This window comes from Podarcis gaigeae (assembly GCF_964106915.1).
Source record: "Podarcis gaigeae genome assembly, chromosome: 2".
In the NCBI taxonomy this organism is placed as follows: domain Eukaryota; kingdom Metazoa; phylum Chordata; class Lepidosauria; order Squamata; family Lacertidae; genus Podarcis; species Podarcis gaigeae.
This window is the reverse complement of record NC_139679.1, coordinates 24,421,536-24,435,485: the sequence shown is the minus strand read 5'-3', so window position 1 is coordinate 24,435,485 and position 13,950 is coordinate 24,421,536.

The window sequence follows — 13,950 nt, the reverse complement described above, 5'->3', positions numbered from 1 at the left end:
TTGACCTGAAAGAGTTACCTGTAGCCATTCTTCAACTTGCCATGGATGAATAACAATTTCTTGCATATTTTCATATTTTGTAATTACCTCCAAAGTTGACTTCGGGTACAAAATTATGCAGTGGAGAGTGTCAACTATCAGTGCGTTTTTAAAGGACATAACTCACTTGGGCTTTACTTCTCAGCTATAATTATATAACCAAGGAAAGGGGGGAGGGGTTGTCCCAACACATTCCATTAAATTTGCTTATTTTCCTTTTGAGTAAATCTTCATAAGATCAGACTGCAGTCTTTCAGAAATGAAACACAGCATTTTTTTATTTTATTTTTAAAGGAGGGGGGTTACCTCTGAAACCAGCATAACGTTTAACAATTCAAACACCAGGCACATTTTTAAAGCTACACCAACCTTTGAATAACTGACTCTACCAGCATATATAATGGCTGCATTGCTCATTTGGGCAATCAATGCACAATTACAGTACAACCCTCTATCTGTCCATTCAGAAGTAAGTTACACTGAGTTCAGTCAGGCTTGCTTCCAGATAACTGGGTATAGGATGGCAGCTTTAATGTGCTGCTGAGATAAAGGCAGTTGTTTAAATCATGTGAGCTTGTCACTGACCTGTGCAAAAATGCCATTGGGGTCCATTTCCTAGTCAGTTTCAAAGTAACTGTTTTTGTTCATATACAATTCTGCAATGCAGGCGGGAGTGCAGGTGAACAAAACAATAAAATCAACCACATTGTTGCAAATATACATGCTGTTCACTCTTGTATGTGGCCATATTTCCTCTTTGACCATCATTTGCTACTTTATAACCGACCTTTTGCTACGTTCCTGTTTATTGATCATTCAACTCAGTATCATACCATTCATTTTTTCCCACCCTGCTATGCAAATCTGATAGTAAAGGTAAAGACTGTGCTAATTTCTTTTCCTTTCTATAACCCCCTCTCAGTTCTGAACATAGCTGTCAACTTTCATATTTGAAAATAAGGGATCAGCAGCCTGAAAAATAAGGGATCAGCAGCCTCACCTGTCCCGGGGACAGTCTACGGGATATCTAACAATCCAGGATAGCAGCGGGAAGCAGCGGGAAACAGCACTGGAATAAGGGAATTTCCCGCAAAAAAAATTGAAGGTTGACAGCTATGGTTCTGAAAATCCAAATTTTGTGACTGGGATAACTTAAAACAGAGGCATAAATTCAGTGTCTGATTACTTGTCAATGCAATTAATTAAATAACTCCTTGTGGACATTCTTTCTTCTTTGGCGATCACTCATAGCTGAGTAATATTGTCTTTCATGAACACAGTTTTAACAGTGAGTCCGTAAGTGACTGTTGAGGCCAATTCTGGATCCATACATCCTTCCGCAGTGGGGACATAAGTTTCCAGGCAGGAGTCAATCACAGTGAGGGTTTGCCAAACGTGCCTTCCTCTTTGCATGTTTCTCCCTTTTGTCCTGAGTTCAAGCATCTTTGAAGCCCATTACACTTTTGGTAAAGGCTGTTCTCTAATTGGAGCACTCGCAGGCCAGTGTTTCCCAGTTGTTGGTGTTTATAGTACAATGGTACCTTGGGTTACAGACGCTGCAGGTTACAGACGTTTCAGGTTACAGACTCCGCTAACCCATAAATAGTACCTCGGGTTAAAAACTTTGCTTCAGGATGAGAACAGAAATCGTGCCGCGGCAGCACAGCGGCAGTGTGAGGCCCTATTAGCTAAAGTGGTACCTCAGGTTAAGAATGGACCTCCAGAACGAATAAAGTGATTAACTCAAGGTACCATTGTATAGTGGTACCTTGGTTCTCAAACTTAATCCATTCCAGGAGTCTGTTCGACTCCCGAAACCATTCGAAAACCAAGGCATGGCTTCCGATTGGCTGCAGGAGCTTCAAGCGGAAACCGCGTCAGACATTCATCTTCTGAAAAACATTCGCAAACCAGAACACCTACTTCCGGGTTTGCGGTATTTGGGAGCCGATTTGTTCGACATCTAAGCTGTTCAAGAACCAAGGTACCACTGTACATTATTTTAGATTTGCCTTGAGAGCATCTTCAAACCTCTCTTGTTGACCACCAGCATTATGATTCCCTTTTTTAAGTTTGGAATAGAGTAGTTGCTTTGGAGGACTATAATCAGGCATCCGAACAACACAACCAGTTCAACAAAGTTGATGTTGAAGAATCATCATTCTGGACATAAGCTCTGATTAACACTCAGAGCTCTCTTGTTCTTGCTCTCACTCACAGCTTTCACCTGGGCCCTTTGCCTTCTGAGGCAAGTTGCCCTCCATACTGTTCTGTCTTCCTTTCTCCTAAGAATAAATCATATAGGTTGCCACCACATCCCCTAAGGTACAATTCCCTTTGGAGTCACCCAACAGTGGTTAGGGAATATACACTCTCCTCTATAACTAGGGTGTCAGGATTCACTCTGGCAGCAAGGATGTTATCAGTTCCTCAGTAGTGGGAACTCTCATTGGGGTGATGGCACACTGCAGTTGTGTTTGTTGCTTCTACAGTTCATTTATACACATAGCTGCAGTATTCCAAGTGCAACTGCTAAGCTATCTAGACCAGTAAAAAATAGGGGAGGGGTACAGCATGAAAAAGGGATGCGGGTGGCGCTGTGGGTTAAACCACAGAGCCTAGGATTTGCTGATCAGAAGGTCAGCGGTTCGAATCCCCGCAACAGGGTGAACTCCCGTTGCTCAGTCCCTGCTCCTGCCAACATAGCAGTTCAAAAGCATGTCAAAGTGCAAGTAGATAAATAGGTACCACTCTGGCGGGAAGGTAAACGGTGTTTCCGTGCGCTGCTCTGGTTCACCAGAAGCGGCTTAGTCATGCTGGCCACATGACCCGGAAGCTTTATGCCGGCTCCCTTGGCCAATAAAGCGAGATGAGCGCCGCAACCCCAGAGTCGGCCACGACTGGACCTAATGGTCAGGGGTCCCTTTACAGCACGAAAAAGCTCCCAGATTCAATCTTGGGCATGTCCAGTTGGGTCTGGGAATGCTGCTTGAAACTCTGGAGAGCCATTGCAAAGCAGTCTCAACAATACTGAGTACCAACTGTTTGACTTGGCATATAAGGCAACTTCCTTGGACTGTCAGTGGCTCACTAAGAATAGGGATTGAGAACCTGTGACTGTCCTGAAGTTCTCAGACTGCAGCTCTGATCAGCCCCAGCCAGGATGGCCAATGGCTGCATATGATGGGAGTTGTAGTCCAACAGACCCTGGTAGTGCCACAGCTTCCCCAGTCCTGCTTTAAGAACTGGGGCAAGTTATATTTCCTCGTTTAAGCTTAGATCAGTTTGCTTTGCTCTATCACCAAGCTAAAGATATGACCCCACCAGATTTAGAATGGCTGATTCAGGTACAGTGGTCATTAATAAAGGCCTGAGTTTAAATAAATGTAAATGAACCAACCAAAGGCTGGAATCTTAAAGGACCCTTATCTAGTACAATTTAAATCAATGTGGTTTTCTTTGAACTAAATGTGTTTGGGATCAAGATGCGAGCATGTAAGGTCAGGCACACTCCTTGGCTACCATCCTCAAACTGCTCCATTTCAATAAACCCTATTGATTTATCTGGAGTGCGGGGCTTGAGTGCAGTGGTTACAGACTGGGATATAACATTTAATTATGAAACGGGCACATGAATAAAGAATGCTGTAGACTTTGATGGTTGTAAAGCTGTTATCCACTGCCACTTCTTGGACAGCAATTATTTTCAAAAGATTTATTAATTATTCCTCTCTCACTTTAACAGTCCGCAAGGCGTCAGTTTTATAGCCTTGCCAAAAGTTTGAAGATGGCGCAAGCCAGTGTGGGTCCCTGTTCCAATGGTTTTTAAATACCCTTTTTCCTTGTTTATATTTAATATGTGTATGTTAAAAGGTAAAGGAACCCTTGACCATTAGGTCCAGTCGTGGCCGACTCTGGGGTTGTGGCGCTCATCTCGCTTTATTGGCCGAGGGAGCCGGCGTATAGCTTCCGGGTCATGTGGCCAGCATGACTAAGCCACTTCTGGTGAACCAGAGCGGTGCAAAGAAACGCCGTTTACCTTCCCGCCGGAGTGGTACCTATTTATCTACTTGCACTTTGATGTGCTTTTGAACTGCTAGGTTGGCAGGAGCAGGGACCGAGCAACGGGAGCTCACCCCGTCATGGGGATTTCAACCACTGACCTAAAAGGATATTTAAGTTTGGTAAGCTGGACAACTCTTTTTTAACCACTCTGTTACAGTGAAATGTTCTGTTGACATGTCCAAGAGACAACTTGGCTGAAAGAGTGTGGGTGGGTTTTATGTGATATTTTCTAATATTCTTCAGCAGCTGTGCCAGATAATCATTTGGTTCCACACACCTTCTCAATCCTCAGAGAAGTCAAAGAAGCCCTGCCAGGTATCTTCAAACTTACCCAGATATTTTATTTTCATGTAAGCACCTTTCCCATCAACCAAAAGCACCCAGAAGTCACAGGACCAGCAGTTTATGCCCAGTCCCATTTGAACTCTGGTTTTTGCATGATCAGCATCTTAAGCATTTCAAGGTTGTTATTTGTACGCTTTAAGATCTCGTGCTTATAGCAGTCCCTTGTTATATCAAAAAGAAAATAGTAAATCCTACACCAGTGAGGAAAAGCACAGTGTCTCCTAATTGCAGTCTTCAAAATGCTGAAGTCACTGGAATTATTTTAGATATATATAGTTTGATGATCTGATGTTAACTGCATTTAGAAATGCAGAACCAGACATTCTAAAAAGTATTTTAAGTTAAATATGTCTAATGAGAAATGGAGTTGAATAAGCATTTTCAATTAAAATGTTAACATTCAGAATATGCTTCTTATTTCTATGGGCTATAATCTAACACAGAGTATACGAGCCCATAGGTATTTTTTCTGTTTATTAACCTTTTTCTGTTATTCTAGTTATATACAAATTTATTAGAAATGATTGAGTATTTTATAAGTACGTTTATCAAAAGGAAAATACAATATCTTAATAAAAGATTCCTTCTATAAATATACTTAATCTCCAACAGCTGGTAATTTGAGTATAAAATGCAGTACATTAAAACACTCCCTCAAGCCTGTGCCATTTCATATTCCAAGTGGTCTACAGTAAAGGGCTCAGGAGCTTCAACTTCTTTCCCTTCCCCAGTCATTGGTACTGTCGTTTAATTTGCTTATTTTTAAAAGTGTCTAAAGGAGACCTTGTCCATCCAAAGTATTAGGGGGAAGGGTGTTCTAGGCGCCAAGATTGCTGCTTTTTATCTCTGTGCTGTCGATAGCAAGGCAAAGTCTCAGACATGACAAAGCCACGGGGGGGAAGGTGCGTTCTCCCAAGTGTGTAAGGGCCAGTAAACTTCAGTGGAGCCCTGCAATTATTTGCTATGGAGAAGCACAATGCTGCAATTTGCTATTACATTGGTACCTCGGGTTAAGAACTTAATTCGTTCCTGAGGTCCGTTCTTAACCTGAAACTGTTCTTAACCTGAGGTACCATTTTAGCTAATGGGGCCTCCCGCTGCTGCCACGAAATTCCTGTTCTCATCCTGAAGCAAAGTTCTTAACCCGAGGTACTATTTCTGGGTTAGCGCAGTCTGTAACCCGAAGCGTCTGTAACCCAAGGTACCACTGTACTACTATTCTACAGATGTTACTTGAAATTTTCACAGCAGGAGAAAATGCATCACAGAACACCTGAAAGAAAAGGTATGCATTAGCTCTCTAACACCACCACCACCACCACCGCACCAAAATCAGGGCCGGATTTAGGTTTGATGAGGCCCTAAGCTACTGAAGGTACTGGGCCCCTTTATATGTCCAGCTGTCCTTTGTCAATAACAAACTGTCACTGTTTTGTGTGTGTGTGTTGAATATATTCTATATGGTAATTTATGGAGCTAATCAGTATCTAAAGAATGTAGGCACCCTATATATAGAAATGAGCAAACCAGTGATATTTGAGGGAGCAGGCTAGCAGGCGGGGCCCATTACTTACATCACAGAAGCCTACACAACACAAAACACTCTTGCTGTATGTAGGTTTTATTTTTATTTTTTTGAAACGTACATCAAGTTTTTGCCCTTTAATTTTTTTGGGGGGGTCCCCCAAGAGAGTGGGTCCCTAAGCTATAGCTTGTTTAACTTATATGTATCCGGCACTGCTCAAAATATTTGACAACCTACTTGTATCACTATGCAGTAGTACCTCGGGTTTAGTACTTAATCCGTTCTGGAGGTCCATTTTTAACCGGAAAGTGTTCTTAACCTGAAGCACCACTTCAGCTAATGGGGCCTCCCGCTGCTGCTGCACCGCCGGAGCACGATTTCTGTTCCCTTCCTGAAGCAAAGTTCTTAACCCGAGGTAATATTTATGGGTTAGCGGAGTCTGTAACTTGAAGCGTATGTAACCTGAAGCATACATAACCCAAGGTACCACGGTATTGTGAGGCTTGAGGTAGCGACAGGACACACAGTTAAAGGAGGTGGAAGAGGAGTCTTTGAGGAGAGGCAAAGGGGTGGAATGCCCCAACTTTTGTAAAATGTTTGGGAACTAATGTTGCTCGTTTTATGCAAGACCCTGAAAATACAGAGGTACCTCGGGTTAAGTACTTAATTCGTTCCAGAGGTCCGTACTTAACCTGAAACTGTTATTAACCTGAAGCACCACTTTAGCTAGTGGGGCCTCCTGCTGCTGCCGCGCCGCCGGAGCACAAATTCTGTTCTCATCCTCAAGCAAAGTTCTTAACCTGAAGCACTATTTCTGGGTGAGTGGAGTCTGTAACCTGAAGCATATGTAACCTGAGGTACCACTGTACACATGTTATCCCTACATATCACATTTTTGGGAAACCTTTGGCCCCCCAGATGTTGCTGATCTAAAACTCACATCATCCCTGATAGTTGGGCCATGCCTGCTAGGACTGACAGGAATTAAGCAAAATAAGGAGGATTCAAGGTTACCCAATCCTGCCTTGCAAAGTCAAGATACACAGTAGGGCAACGTGACCTATCTATTAGGACTAACCAAACAAACGTAATGAATAAGCTTTTAAGAGCTCTGAATCAGGCCGGATATTAAGCAAAATTAGGCGGCAGTGCGGAGGAGAAAATGTTGGGGCGGGTGGGAGCTGGCATAATATTAAAGCCCAAACATATGCAGACTGAAACAGGCTTCAAATGGATTCCACGAATTGTTGTGCTGCCTTGGATTAGATTAGCTTCTGCGAAGTGCTGAACAGATTTTCAAGTTGTCCTGTGGGCTCTTGTAACAGAGAAACAAAAATGGTTAGTTCGTGATCTCGCAGTTACTCAGGTCTGCCTATTCAGAACACACAGGTCCTGTAGAAGTCATAGAAAATAAACAGAGAGAATATGTTTGCAAACCTGGAAATTAAATTTTAGTTCATCGGTAGGTAAAAAGTGAATAGAAACTGTTAACAACTTGGACCAAAACCGTGTGTGTGTGTGTGTGTGTGTATGAAATGGCAAAACTTAGTGGAAGAGTAAGAAACCAAGAAGAAAGAACTTTTAACAAAGAATGGGGAAGATCTGTAGCTTACCCTGATGAAAACTTGAGGTTCCCGACCCCTATGGTTGTAATTCGTGGGCAGTCATTTAATTTTATCCTGATTCTAATTTTTAAGCTACATTTTAATCAATTGTTTGATTGTGTTTTAATGTATTTGATATTTGATGTTAGCCCCCTTTAGCCCGGTCTTGGCCGGGGAGAACGGGGTATAAATAAAATTTTATTTTACTTTACTTACTTATTTGAAAAATCATTGTAAACAGCTAAATTCATTAGCAAAATTAATTTAAAGCAAGCGGTTAAATGTATTTATTAAGGAAAACATAGGGAATAACTAATAACTGGAATTATTTGTAAGTGGAAGATGCAGTAATGAAAATGAAAACATAAGAAACTACAGAAGGGGGGACGGAAGTCAAACTCTGTATTTTTTATTGGAAAGTCTGATTAGTGTGGATGATTGTTAAAAATTTCAAAAAATAAACAAATATTTAAAATAAATAAAATAAATAAGTAAAATAAAACACTAATCATTCTTGGCGTGGAGGGCAGAGATTTTCATTTATTTTATTCTGCTGCTGCCACTGTTGTATAAATATTCTCACACCAGTCCAAAGAACCCTGCATACAGCTGCAAATGATAATCTCTGCACAGTCACCCGTACAAGAGATTTTGGGATTACAGGAACCGCAAAGTAAAGCAAACTCAGAAGTGGGGCCAAAGTTCAAAACGTTTGGGGAAAAACACTGCTTTAGAAGGGCTAGGCTATCCCAATGGCTGCAATGCTAAGAATGCTTATTCATCATTTCCTATTTATCCCAATCTTTCCCCCAAAGAGCTGTAGGTAGTATTTGGTTATTTATTTTCATTCGCATATTTATAATCTGCACTTTCATAAAAGAAAAGAAAATCACTAATAATAATAATTTTTCTTTATATCCCGCCCTCCCCAGCCAAGGCCGGGCTTAGAGTGACTTACAAGCAATAATAAAAACAAGTTGAATGATTACAACTTAAAAACAAAATTAAAATACAACATTAAAATATTTAAACATTAAAATATTAAAATGTAGCCTCATCGCAGGAGAAGGAAAAGAAAAAAGAAAGAGAGGGAGGGAATCAAATTGGCTCCAAGCCAAAGGCCAGGCGGAACAACTCTGTCTGTGGAAAGAAATCAGATCCTGCAGGGCCCTGGTCTCATGAGGCAGAGCATTCCACCAGGTCGGAGCCAGTGTTGAAAAGGCCCTGGCTCTGGTTGAAGCTAATCTAACTTCCTTAGGGCCCGGGACCACTAGGTCAAAAGCATTAATCAAAACATAATTAAAAGCAGCAATGAAACAACAAATCAGTTCAGATTGCTCAACAGGAGAAAATTGTGTATTTATGGTAAAGTATTGCAGGGAATGTTACTGAAGTTAATTTAGCTCTGCCACTGCAATGTAGTGAGTGGAGCATGGCACAAGGACTGGGGAAACAAAAATTCAAATTTCCATGCAGCCGTGAAGCTTACTGGGTGATCTTGGTCCACTCAACAACTCCCAGCCTGGCCTACCTCACAGGGTTGTTGAGAGGGATAACATGGTGCAGAAGGCACAGTGTATATCACAATGAGCCGCCTGGAGAAAAGGCTGGATATAACTGGAATAAGGAATGAATCAAGGAATGAACATGTATTCTCACACCAAGCCTCTGAGCTAGGCTAGTCTGAGAAAAAAATATTGTTCCAATGTCAACCAGTAAAGTTTGTGGCTGATTAGGAATTTGAAGCTAGGTTCACATCTAAAAACAACAACAACAACCAGGATTGTGGGGAGCATTTTAGAACTAGAAAAGATGCATAAAGGGCAACACATAATTGTCTGAAATTTGCAACAGCAAGATGGAGTGAGAGCTACTCACTTAAATGGCTTTTAATGGGGGATGACAGTCTGTCAACAGCAGCCACTTGCCATGTGTGCGATATCCAAAATCTCCAGGACCAGCAGTCCTGGGGAGCAACAGCAGGAAAGGTTATTGCCTTCAGGGCTTTCTGGAAAAGGTGTGTGGTTGGCCATTGTAGTGGAACAGAATTCTGGACCGATCCAGGTGGACTATTATGTCCTGTGCATCAAATAATAGATGCAACAAACTTTAAAAGACAGACATTCAGTACAAAACACCTTGCTATATAGAGCGGCATGATAAATCATCGCTGGCATGGGGGGGAGATGGGAAGCTGGAGGGAGTTAACATAGAACGGATAGCATCATGATCTTTCAAAGGAATGAAACTGAACTCTTTAAAGTCCTGGATGATGAAGAAAAGAGTGCTTCAGGGTAACTGCAGTGTTGAAACTTGTTCCCTTTTATCAGTTTAGGGCAGTAAAATTATAAGTGAGTGTTCAGAGCAAGGCTGATCTTGGCGGCCGTTTAAAAGCCTTGGCTCCATTGCCAATTTACTCAAAGTGAGAACACACATCGCCTTAATTAAAAGAGTTTTTTAATTATTATTTAGGAGGTTTTGAGGTACGAAAGGATCACAAAGCCTTTTTATTGACAGCACAGCGTTCTTTTTTAATTTCCATATGCTTTAGTCTCTTTTAAGGAGAATGTGATCATTTTATCAAGAGGGCAGAGTGTGTACTTTTTTTCAAATATTACCTCATTAAGTAAAGAGAAATGGTCCTTTATATTAAATGTGCATACCAAAGGCACAATTCCTGGTTTCTGCACTTCTTGAAGGCATCTTAATTTTTAAAAAAGTTTGTTTTCCTGCTTGTGTTTTACATTTATTTTCCTGGTTCCGACAGCCATTAATGGCAATTTACTGTTGGACCTATTTGGATCACTTAAAGGTAAAGGGACCCCTGAACATTAGGGCCAGTCGTGGCTGACTCTGGGGTTGCGGCGCTCATCTCGTTTTATTGGCCGAGGGAGCCGGTGTACAGCTTCCAGGTCATGTGGCCAGCATGACTAAGCCGCTTCTGGAGAACCAGAGCAGCGCACAGAAACGCCGTTTACCTTCCCGCTAGAGTGGTACCTATTTATCTACTTGCACTTTTGACGTGTTTTCGAACTGCTAGGTTGGCAGGAGCAGGGACCGAGCAATGGGAGCTCACCCCGTTGCAGGGATTCGAACCACCGACCTTCTGATCGGCAAGTCCTAGGCTCTGTGGTTTAACCCACAGTGCCACCCGCGTCCCTTACTGATCACTTATTATTTTTTAATACTATGGCATCACATCTGCCCATAGGCTAGTCCTACTATTCACATGCAGCTGTGGTCCTGCTTGCAAGCTTCCCGTGGGCATCTGGTTGGCCAGTAGAAGATGCTGAACCTCATGTCAATGTCCAGATCTGCCAGGGTATTGCATTCATTTTAACAGGGATATAAGAAGAGTGACTTTGCAGCCCAATCTGCTACATGCTTTATTATGAAGCAAGGAGGAGTATATTAATCAAGAGAAATTATGATGTTTAGAATCACCACTTAATTCCATAATTCATGATATGAAGTTACTAACAAGAATTCTTTCAAAGTGTTAATTCTATCATGCAATAGCAAGCTATCACTCAGCTTCGGAACACATTTTAAAAAGCAAAGCCTGACTAGCTTTTCAGATACCTTTTAACTGAGTAACTTTCTAAAGAAATGCCTGAACTGATAGTATAATTTTGAAGTCTTGCTTATTTTCTTATATTTTACTCCAAGAAGACCCATTTTTAAAAAATGTGATCCCATTGAGATCCCAAGATGAAATTTTGCATGTAGCTCTTAGAAATATTAAATATTATCATTTGAAGTCTTATATATTGTTATATTTGACTCCAAGATCCATTTTTTAAAAAAGTGTTAACATGGAGATCCCAAGATGAAATTTTGCAGGTAGCTCTTAAAAATATTAATCAATACTTTTTTTGGATTTTTTAAACCACATTGATTTTTAATCACTTTTTAAATTTTGTAACTTACATTTAAAATTTAAAGTAAGCCTACTATGTGACATATCATATTAAAACCCATGAAGTTCTGAAGAGGTTGGTGTTTTTAGTGTTGACGTATCTCAATTCTGCGCTGAGCTTTTTTGTGTAGGCCAAAATTGTCATTTTTTTTGAATTTTCAAATCCTCATAACTCTCAAACAGGATGAGATAAAAAATTTAAATTGTAGATTTAAAGTTAGTTTTGATCATTCAACAAGTGTACAAAATATTAAGAAAATTGGATGACATGAGGTAAAAAAGTTGGATCACTTGATGACCCATAGAATCAGTATACTGGAAATAAATTTAAGTGCCCCTTGAAAATGTATTAAGCGGGGGATGTGTGTGTGTGTGATATTGCTCATGTCCCCAATTCCAATTCCTCCCTAAAATAATCTCTTGTAGATTCCACTATGAAAATGTACCATTGCTAATTGTTCAAACGTTCAGGATGCATTCAAAGTGATTTATCCCTAGATCTGGGGAAAGCATAAAACACAATTATCCTACATATCTGCCTTTGCGCTAAAGTGAATTAAGGATTGCCAACCATAATCCTACAAAGGTTTACACAATTTTGCCCTTAAAAAGATGGGCTTGGTGGTGCACGAAACACCGCTGCTGAACACTTGATCAGCTACCAAAGAAAAAATCCCATTTCTGCTGTATACAAATTAACTCAAATTTAAAACGAACCTTTTTTGTCTCATTTCCCCATCTTATTGTATTTAATACACCACCCTTTCCTTCAGACTTTTAACTGGTTGCATCGGAAATCAAAATGAGTTCCACTTTAGTGTTTGGAAGTGCTAACTTGAGTCAAGTTCCTTCAGTCCTTGAAGAACATGAATAAAGTGGTAACACTGGTTATGTACTTAATTTGTTCTGGAGGTCCGTTTTTAACCTGAAACTTGTTCTTAACCTGAAGCACCACTTTAGCTAATGGGACCTCCCGCTGCTGCTGGAGCATGATTCCTGTTCTCATCCTGAAGCAAAGTTCTTAACCCGAGGTACTATTTCTGGGTTAGCGGAGTCTGTAACCTGAAGCGTATGTAACCTGGGGTACCGCTGTATATAATAACCATTTCAGTCCAACTCTTGCAGATATTGTCACATATGGTTACTACAGAGGTAAGCGTGGAGTTTTCCAAAGGCAACATGTTAATTTTAAGTCCCACCAAATGCCGCTATTTTGCCCAGGCTGCTTGTACAGTCAGCACCTCCCCGAACCGTAAAAGTGCTGCTTTTTGGATCCAACAGGTTGTAGTAAGTGGCTTATGGTTATACTGATTTCCAATTACCATGAGAAGGATAAAGGACATATGCAAGATACTGAAGCGTTGCCCATTTTCATTGGTAATTGCATTTACCCTCTTGTTGGCTTCGGTTTCTATCAAGAATCACCACATACTTTGCAAAACCCACAGGTTGAATCTGAAGTTGACCTCCCGCTTACAGACGCTGTTTTACGACTCACACGACATTATCAGGCAAGAAGAGTAAAATCAAGTCACTGAGCTGCTTGTGGTGGTATAGAAATACTTCTATATACAGTGGTGCCTTGAGTTACATACGCTTCAGGTTTCAGCCTCCACTAACCCAGAAATAGTACCTCGGGTTAAGAACTTTGCTTCAGGATGAGAACAGAAATCGCACAGCGGTGGCGCAGCGGCAGCAGGAGGCCCCATTAGCTAAAGTGGTGCTTCAGGTTAAGAACTGTTTCAGGACGGACCTCCAGAACGAATTAACTACTTAACCCAAGGTACCACTGTATACACATTTATACACAATTGCTAATGATCTACCTATTTCACTCTCTGCAAGAGTGTGTGTGGTTCATTAGTAATGGCTATTTCCTTCCTGGTCACAGTTCTTTAGCCATTTTCTTTAATAAGGTGTGTTGCATAATGAACATACTGCTCAGTTCCTCATTCAGTCAATGGAATAAACACAGAGCAGGTTTTGAAGTTGGGCGAGTGTACTTCTGCTCACAAAAAAAGGCTTTCAGTCTTCACCTACAGAAATCCCCCCCCCCAAGTGTTGTGGGGTGGTCTCCAAATTCTGTGGTTTATATTAAGGGTAGAAAGCTGGAGGGAGGAAAGGAAGGTGCAGCCCCATTCTACATTGCTCTGCTCACAGGCTGAATTTGATACAACCTATATTATGCCTAAGATGCCTAATATTATGCCTAACAGCAATCAGCTTCAGAAAGTTGGAGGGCCTTCTATTAACTAAGTGGAATGGACTACAGCCAAGCAAAAATTCATGCTGGTGGAATATTTTTAACTCTGTGTTGTTATACTGTTGTAACCCATCATGGGACCAAGAGTTTCTGAGGCACTTACAGCTACATACTGAAGCACTGTTCTAAGAACTTTCAAAAACTTTAACGGGAAAAGAATTCATTTTGCATCCAAACGTGGCTCATCTAG